The following is a 6,785-nucleotide window of genomic DNA, read 5'->3' as shown; positions in this document are numbered from 1 at the left end:
TGCTCTTCTCTGGATGCCATTTGCTTAGAGAACCATTTTCCACCCTTTCACTTTGAGTTCATATTTGTCCTTGTAGCTGAGATGTGTCTCCTGAAGGCAGCACATGGTTGGGTTTTGTTTTGTGACCCAATCTGCTACTCTGTTCCTTTAATTGCTAAGTTCAGTCCATTTACATTTAGAGTGATTACTGATATATGAAATTTCCTATAGCCATTTTATCTTTTGTTTTCTGATAGCTCTGGCTTTCCATTGTTCTCTCCCCTTGTGTTTCTACCTGTTGTTTTGGTTTGGTGGTATTCTATGATTTTTCCCGTTTCCTCTTTTTTTAATGTATGTGTCTCAGTTCTGGTTTTTGTATGTGTGTGTATGGTTACCATTAGGTTTATGCAAAAGAAAGTTTCATGTATACAGTAGTCCTTTTTCTTCTGAATGCATCTTATCTTTACAAATATAGATCTTTACTTCTTTCTTTTTTATGTTTTTGTTGTCACAAAGTATCCCTATTTATGCTATGAGTTCATTTCTGAATTTCAGTAGCTAATTTCCTCTCTTTTAAAAATGACTTACCTTCTTTATGTTATATTTTAGTGTATCATAATCTATTCTGAATAAGGGTTGCAATATCCAGCTTCTGTCTGTCAGCCATCTTACTTATAGTTTTGTATCTTTTTGTCTTTTGTTTCAGGTATAACACTCCCTTTGGTATTTCTTGTAACAGAGATATTGTGGTGGTAAACTCCCTCCGCTTTTGTATGTCTGAAAAAGTCTTTATTGCTCCTTCAGATTTAAAGGATAAGTTTGCTAGATATTTTTAGTTGGTAATTTCTCTCTTTCAATGGTTTGAATATTTGATTCTTAACTTGTAAGGTTTCAGCTGAAAAAAACTGATGATACTCTAAATGGAATTTCCTTCATCTTTTCCCTGGCTGCCTTGAGATTTATTCCATCTCCATTAATTTTTGGCAGTTTTCAAATAATGTGCCTCAGAGATGGCCTTTTTGGATAATTGGGTGTTCTGCTTGCTTCTTGGACTCAAGGATCCAGCTCTGCCCACAGGTTTGGGATGCTCTCATCAACTACTTACTTGACTAGGCCCTCTGTTACCTTCTCCTTCTCTCTGCCTTCTGGTATAACCACTATTCTTACACTACACTTTCTGATGGAGTCAGATAGTTCTCATTGAGTTCTTTCTTTCTTTTTATTTTTATCCTGAAGTCTCTCTTCTTCTACCTGTGTCATTTGTATATTTCCACCTTTGATATCACTAATTTTTTGCTCCACCTGGTCAGCTCTATTTCCTAAGCTTGCTAGTTCATTCTTTATCTCTTCTTCTATAGAATTTCCATTTGGTTCTTTTTAAAAGTTTCATTCTCTTGTGTAAAGTAATCCCTTTGTTGGTTGATTTTATTTGACTTCATTAAACAGTCTACCTGTATTTTTTTGTATCTTGTAAATTTTTTCAGAACCGCAATATTGAATTCTCTGTCATTTATATAACATATTTCCATTTCTTTAAGTTTATTTCCTGGGAGATTTTGCATTTTCTTTCTGAGCTGCCTCATTATCTTGATTACTCACAGTATTTGATGAATTCCTTTTCTGCCTAGGCATCGGAAATGGGAGACAGTGAGGGGCTATGGTGGTAAGGGTGGTATTGGTGTCATCACCCTCACTGTTTAAGTGCTGACTCTGTGGAGGCACATTCTGAACAGTAAAGTTTCTTTCTTTAAAAAGAAGATTTTTTTCAATTACAGTTGACATACAATATTATATTCGTTTCAAATGTACACTACAGTGATTAGACATTATATAACTTACTAAGTGATCATTCCAATAAATCTCACACCCATCTGACACCATACATAGTTCTTAGAATATTATTGACTATATTCCCTATGCCAGTGATGGCGAACCTATGACACGCGTGTCAGAGGCGACACACGAACTCATTTTTTTGGTTGATTTTTCTTTGTTAAATGGCATTTAAATATATAAAATAAATATCAAAAATATAAGTCTTTGTTTTACTATGGTTGCAAATATCAAAAAATTTCTATATGTGACACGGCACCAGAGTTAAGTTAGGGTTTTTCAAAATGCTGACATGCCGAGCTCAAAAGGTTCGCCATCACTGCCTTATGCTATACTTTGCATCTTTATGACTATTCTTTAACAATCAATTTGTACTTGTTAATCCTTCACCTTTTTCATCCATATCCCCAACCCCTCTCTCATCTGGAAACCATAAACATGTTTTCTGTATCCATGAGTCTGTTTCTGTTCTGCTTGTCTGTTTATTTTTATAGATTCAATTGTTGAGATATGTTTTTATTGTTCATGTGTATTTTTTCTTCTTAAAGAAGACCTTTTAACATTTCATATAATACTAGTTTAGTTTGGTGGTGATGAACTTCTTTAGATTTTTCTTGTCTGGGAAGCTCTTTATCTGACCTTCAATTCTAAATGATAGCTTTTCTGGATAGAGTAATCTTGGTTGTAGGTCCTTACTTTTCATCCCTTTCTTTTATTTATTTCTTATTATTTTTTTTAATTTAATGCTTTTTAATTTCAGGCCTATTTTTTATTTTTTTAAAAATCTTTATTGTTGAGAATATTACAGATGTTCCCCTTTATTCCCCCACTGCTCCCCTCCACCCAGTCCCTGTCCCACCCCAGGCCTTCACCACCCTATTGTCTGTGTCCATAGGTAATGCATATAAATTCTTTGATTAATCTCTTCCTGCACCCCTTCCCTCTGAGATTCATCAGTCTGTTTCATGATGAATTAGATTCCTTGTTTATTTTTATATTCAGTTGTTGATAGATATGTACTTATTGCCATTTTATTGTTCACATATCTTTCTCCTCCTCCTCCTCTTCCTCCTCCTCCTCCTCCTCCTCCTCCTTTTCCTAACTGCTTTTCTCTTGCTGTTTTTAAGATTCTCTCTTTGTCTTTAACCTTTGTCATTTTAATTATGATGTGTCTTGGTGTGAGACTCTTTGGAATCCTCTTGTTTGAGACTCTCTAATCCTGGACTTATAAGTCTATTTCTTTCACAAGTAGAGGAAATTTTCTGTCAATGTTTCTTTAAATAGGTTTTCAATATCTTGCTCTCTCTCTCTCTTCTTCTTCTGGCACCCCATAATGTGAAGTATGGTACACTTGAAGTTGTCCCAGAGGCTCCTTATACTATCTTCATATTTTTTTATTCTTTTTTCTCTTCTGCTTGGGTGCTTTTGCTTTCTCATATTCCAAATCATTGATTCTCAGAATTCTCTACTCTACTGTTGAATCCCTTTAATTATTCTTTATTTCAGTTAGTGTATGCTTAATTTCTGACTGGTTCTTTTTCATGTCTTTGATGTTCTCATTAAGGTTCTTGAAATTCTCACTAAGATCCTTAAAATTCTCACCAAGTCCCTTGAAGCTCTCATTAAGAACCTTGAACACCCTTATAACCACTGTTTAGAACTCCATATCTAGTAGTTTGCTTGCTTCCATTTCATTTAGTTCTTTTTCTGGAGATTTCTTCTGTTCTTTGCTTTTGATCACTTTCTTTTTTTTTAAATATATTTTATTGATTTTTTTACAGAGAGGAAGGGAGAGGGGGAGGGATAGCGAGTTAGAAACATCGATGAGAGAGAAACATCGATTCAGCTGCCTCTTGCACGCCCCCTACTGGGGATGTGCCCGCAACCCAGGTACATGCCCTTGACCGGAATCGAACCTGGGACTCTTGAGTCCGCAGGCCGACGCTCTATCCGCTGAGCCAAACCAGCTAGGGCTTGATCACTTTCAATATTTCTTGCCAATCCCTTCTGGCCTGAAATGTTTCTGTTGAGAAATCAGCTGACAGTCTATGGGAGCTCACACATTCTGATTGGGTGTTTTTTGCTTCCTTGTATTCCAAATCACTGATTTGATTGTCTGCTTCATCTATTCTACTGTTGATTCACTGTAAATTATTCTTCATTTTAGTTAGTGCATACTTCATTTTGACAGGTTCTTTTTTATGGTCTCCATGTTCTTTTTAACGCTGTTGAAGTTCTCACTAAGTTCATTGAGCATCCTTATAACCAGTGTTTTGAACTCTGTATCTAGTAGACTGCTTGTCTCCATTATGCTTAGTTCTTTTTCTAGAGTTTTGTCCTATTCTTTCATTTGGGATATGTTTCTTTGTCTCCGCACTTGGCAGCCTACTGTGTTTGTTTCTATGTATTAGGTAGAGCTGCTATGTATCCTGAGCTTGGAAGAGTGGTCATATGTAGTAGGTGCTCTGTAGGGCCCAGTGGCATAGGCTCTCCCAATCACCTAAGCTGAGTATTCTGGATGCGACCCCCACCCCGTGTGGGCTGTGTATTCCCTCCTATTATAGTTGAGCCTTGGTTGCTATTAGACCATCAATGGAAGGGATTTACCCCCAGTTCGATTGGCTGCAAGGACTGGCTGTAACCACCGACCACTGTGGAGGATTAAATGTGCAGGGGACTACCCACAGAGCAGGACTTGCTTCAACGGAGTGCTGATGCCTGCTGAGTCTGTCCCTTGAGTGCGTCACTTGTGGAAGTGGTTGGGTGGTGGTCTGAAGCTATCCACCAGGTGTGCTGGCTCTGGGGTCTCCCAGGTGGTACAGGCCAAGTTCAGCTGCAGCTATGCTCTGTTCAGGGCCACCGGCATGAGTTACAAAGTGATCTGCTGATGGCTGTTACTTGTGTTGGGCTTGGAGGTGCCCAGGTGAGGCTAAGTTGTGAACTAACACTGGCTGCTGCTAGTACCAGGTCTGGGGCCACTTAGCCAGAGTACAGGGCATACTGAGGCCAGATGCTGCTGCTTGTTTGAGAGATTTTAGAAAAGTCTGAAACATGAGCCAAGACAGGCCATTTGTATGGAAAAGCCACTCGAAACATTTTGGATGGGCCTGGAAGCAAGGTGGGGTTGGGTCTCATGGAATCGCCAGGATGAGGGGTGTCTCTGAAAAGGAACAATGGCCTCTGCCTGCACTTTTGTCTGACAGAAAGCTGCCACCCTGAGCTCTTGCCCTGATGTAAGACAATTCAGTTCCTCCCTGTATGTCCCTGTTAGCTTTCTAGCTGCTGTCCCAGCACTGGAGCTCAGAGAGTGTGAGTCCAAGTCCGTGTGCCGGTCCTGTAAGAGGAACTGCCTAGAACTCCAGAAGCCCTCTGTCTCCCTCAGCCACAATCCCTGCTGGTTTTTACAGCCAGAAGTTATGGGGACTTCTCTTCCTGGCACTGGAACCCTGGCCTGCTGTGGGGCTAGGACCCCTGGTTTCTCAGGAGGAACCTCTGCAGCTGAAATATCCTTCTGAATTTTTATAGACCACATGTGGGTGTGGAACCAGCCTGTTCTGCATCTCCATCCCTCCTACTAGTCTCAATGTGGCTTCTTCTTTAAATCCCTAGTTGTAGGACGTCCATTCAGCCAGATTGCAGGCAGTTATGAATGATGGTTGTTCTGTAGTTGTAATTTTGATGTGGTTGTGAGAGGATTCAAGTACCACATTTACCTACATCACCATCTTGACCAGAACTTCTGCTTTTTTTTTTTTTAAAGAGTAGCTTGATAAGAAGTCTTTCTTTTGTTCTCCAGTAGGTGACACTGAAGCACAAATTTTTAAATTTCTCTTGCGTTGCTTTGGTTTGTCGGATCTCTGCTAGATGGTGGAAAATGTCTTCTATTCCCTGGGAAGCTGAGCTTCTCCTCTGTGGCCAGGTCACCTCAGTTTCAGGGTTCCGCACCCATGGGGCAACATCGTCAGGGATCAGGTTCCAGGCCTGTGAAATCCCAGTGCTGTTCTCTGCAGAGATGGGTGGGGGTGGGCAAGTTGGGAGAGGCCTATTGGTGTGTTTGTAGATTTGTTCTCTTCCCAGTAATGGTGACTGCTAGACCTCAGCTGCCTCAGCTTCGTGTCTTCGCCCCTGTCATTGCGATTAGTTGCAGAGTGCACCTGCTGCTCAGGGGGAACTGTTTCTGTCTCTCCAGTTCTCAGGGCGGCAGATAACATGCTCTGTAGCTCAACAATCGCGGCTACAGCTCCTCCTGGGGCCTGCGGCTAGTCTGGGAGGGAGGGTGAGGGGAGCCAGCCTGGCTCCGTGGCTTTGTTTTTCTGCTTGTAGTGGCAGACACCATACAACCATGGCGGCACCTCCACACCATCTCTGCCCAGGTTACTGGGTTCAGGTGCAGCCTATACCAACCACTGCATTAGGCATGCTCACCTCACTGCATCTCTGCTCCTCTGGACTGCAGATGGCAACCTGATTCCTCCCTCTCCCGAGACCTGCGGGGGGCGATGGGCTGCATCTGTGGCACCCGTTTCTGCTCTTCTCCTTTCCCACCCCACCTGCTCCCTCTGAGTCGCCTGCCTTCAGATGTTTCAATGTGAGGATCTCTCAGGTGTGTTTGTATATGAGCAGGGAATCCTTTATTGAATTATAGCTGTTCAACTTGTAACTTCAAAGTAAAGTAAGAGACCAGAGTAACCTTTCTCATTGCCTCTGATGTCACTCCTCTGTTCTTTCATGTTTTAAGTTTCCTATGTTCTGGACTCAAATATAATGGTTAAAAAACCTTTTCTGGCCCGGCCGGCGTGGCTTAGTGGTTGAGCGTTGACCTGTGAACCAGGAGGTCACGGTTCGATTCCCGTTCAGGGCACATGCCTGGGTTGCGGGCTTGATCCCCAGGTTGGGACGTGCAGGAGGCAGCCAATCGATAATTCCCTCTCATCAATGATGTTTCTATCTCTCTAACCCTTTCCCTTCCTGTC

At 41.5% G+C, this 6,785-nt stretch overlaps 1 protein-coding gene across 13 annotated transcripts in view; it reads right to left on the bottom strand.

The window, feature by feature from the left end:
* SPECC1 (sperm antigen with calponin homology and coiled-coil domains 1) overlaps window positions 1–6,785 on the bottom strand; it is a 229,979-nt gene that overhangs the window by 169,777 nt on the left and 53,417 nt on the right. The gene's annotated exons all lie outside the window — the stretch shown is intronic.

The sequence above is a fragment of the Myotis brandtii genome, unplaced genomic scaffold (assembly GCF_000412655.1).
Source record: "Myotis brandtii unplaced genomic scaffold, ASM41265v1 scaffold314, whole genome shotgun sequence".
NCBI lineage: Eukaryota > Metazoa > Chordata > Mammalia > Chiroptera > Vespertilionidae > Myotis > Myotis brandtii.
The sequence above is the reverse complement of the archived record's forward strand: the minus strand, read 5'-3'. Positions and strand labels throughout refer to the sequence as shown.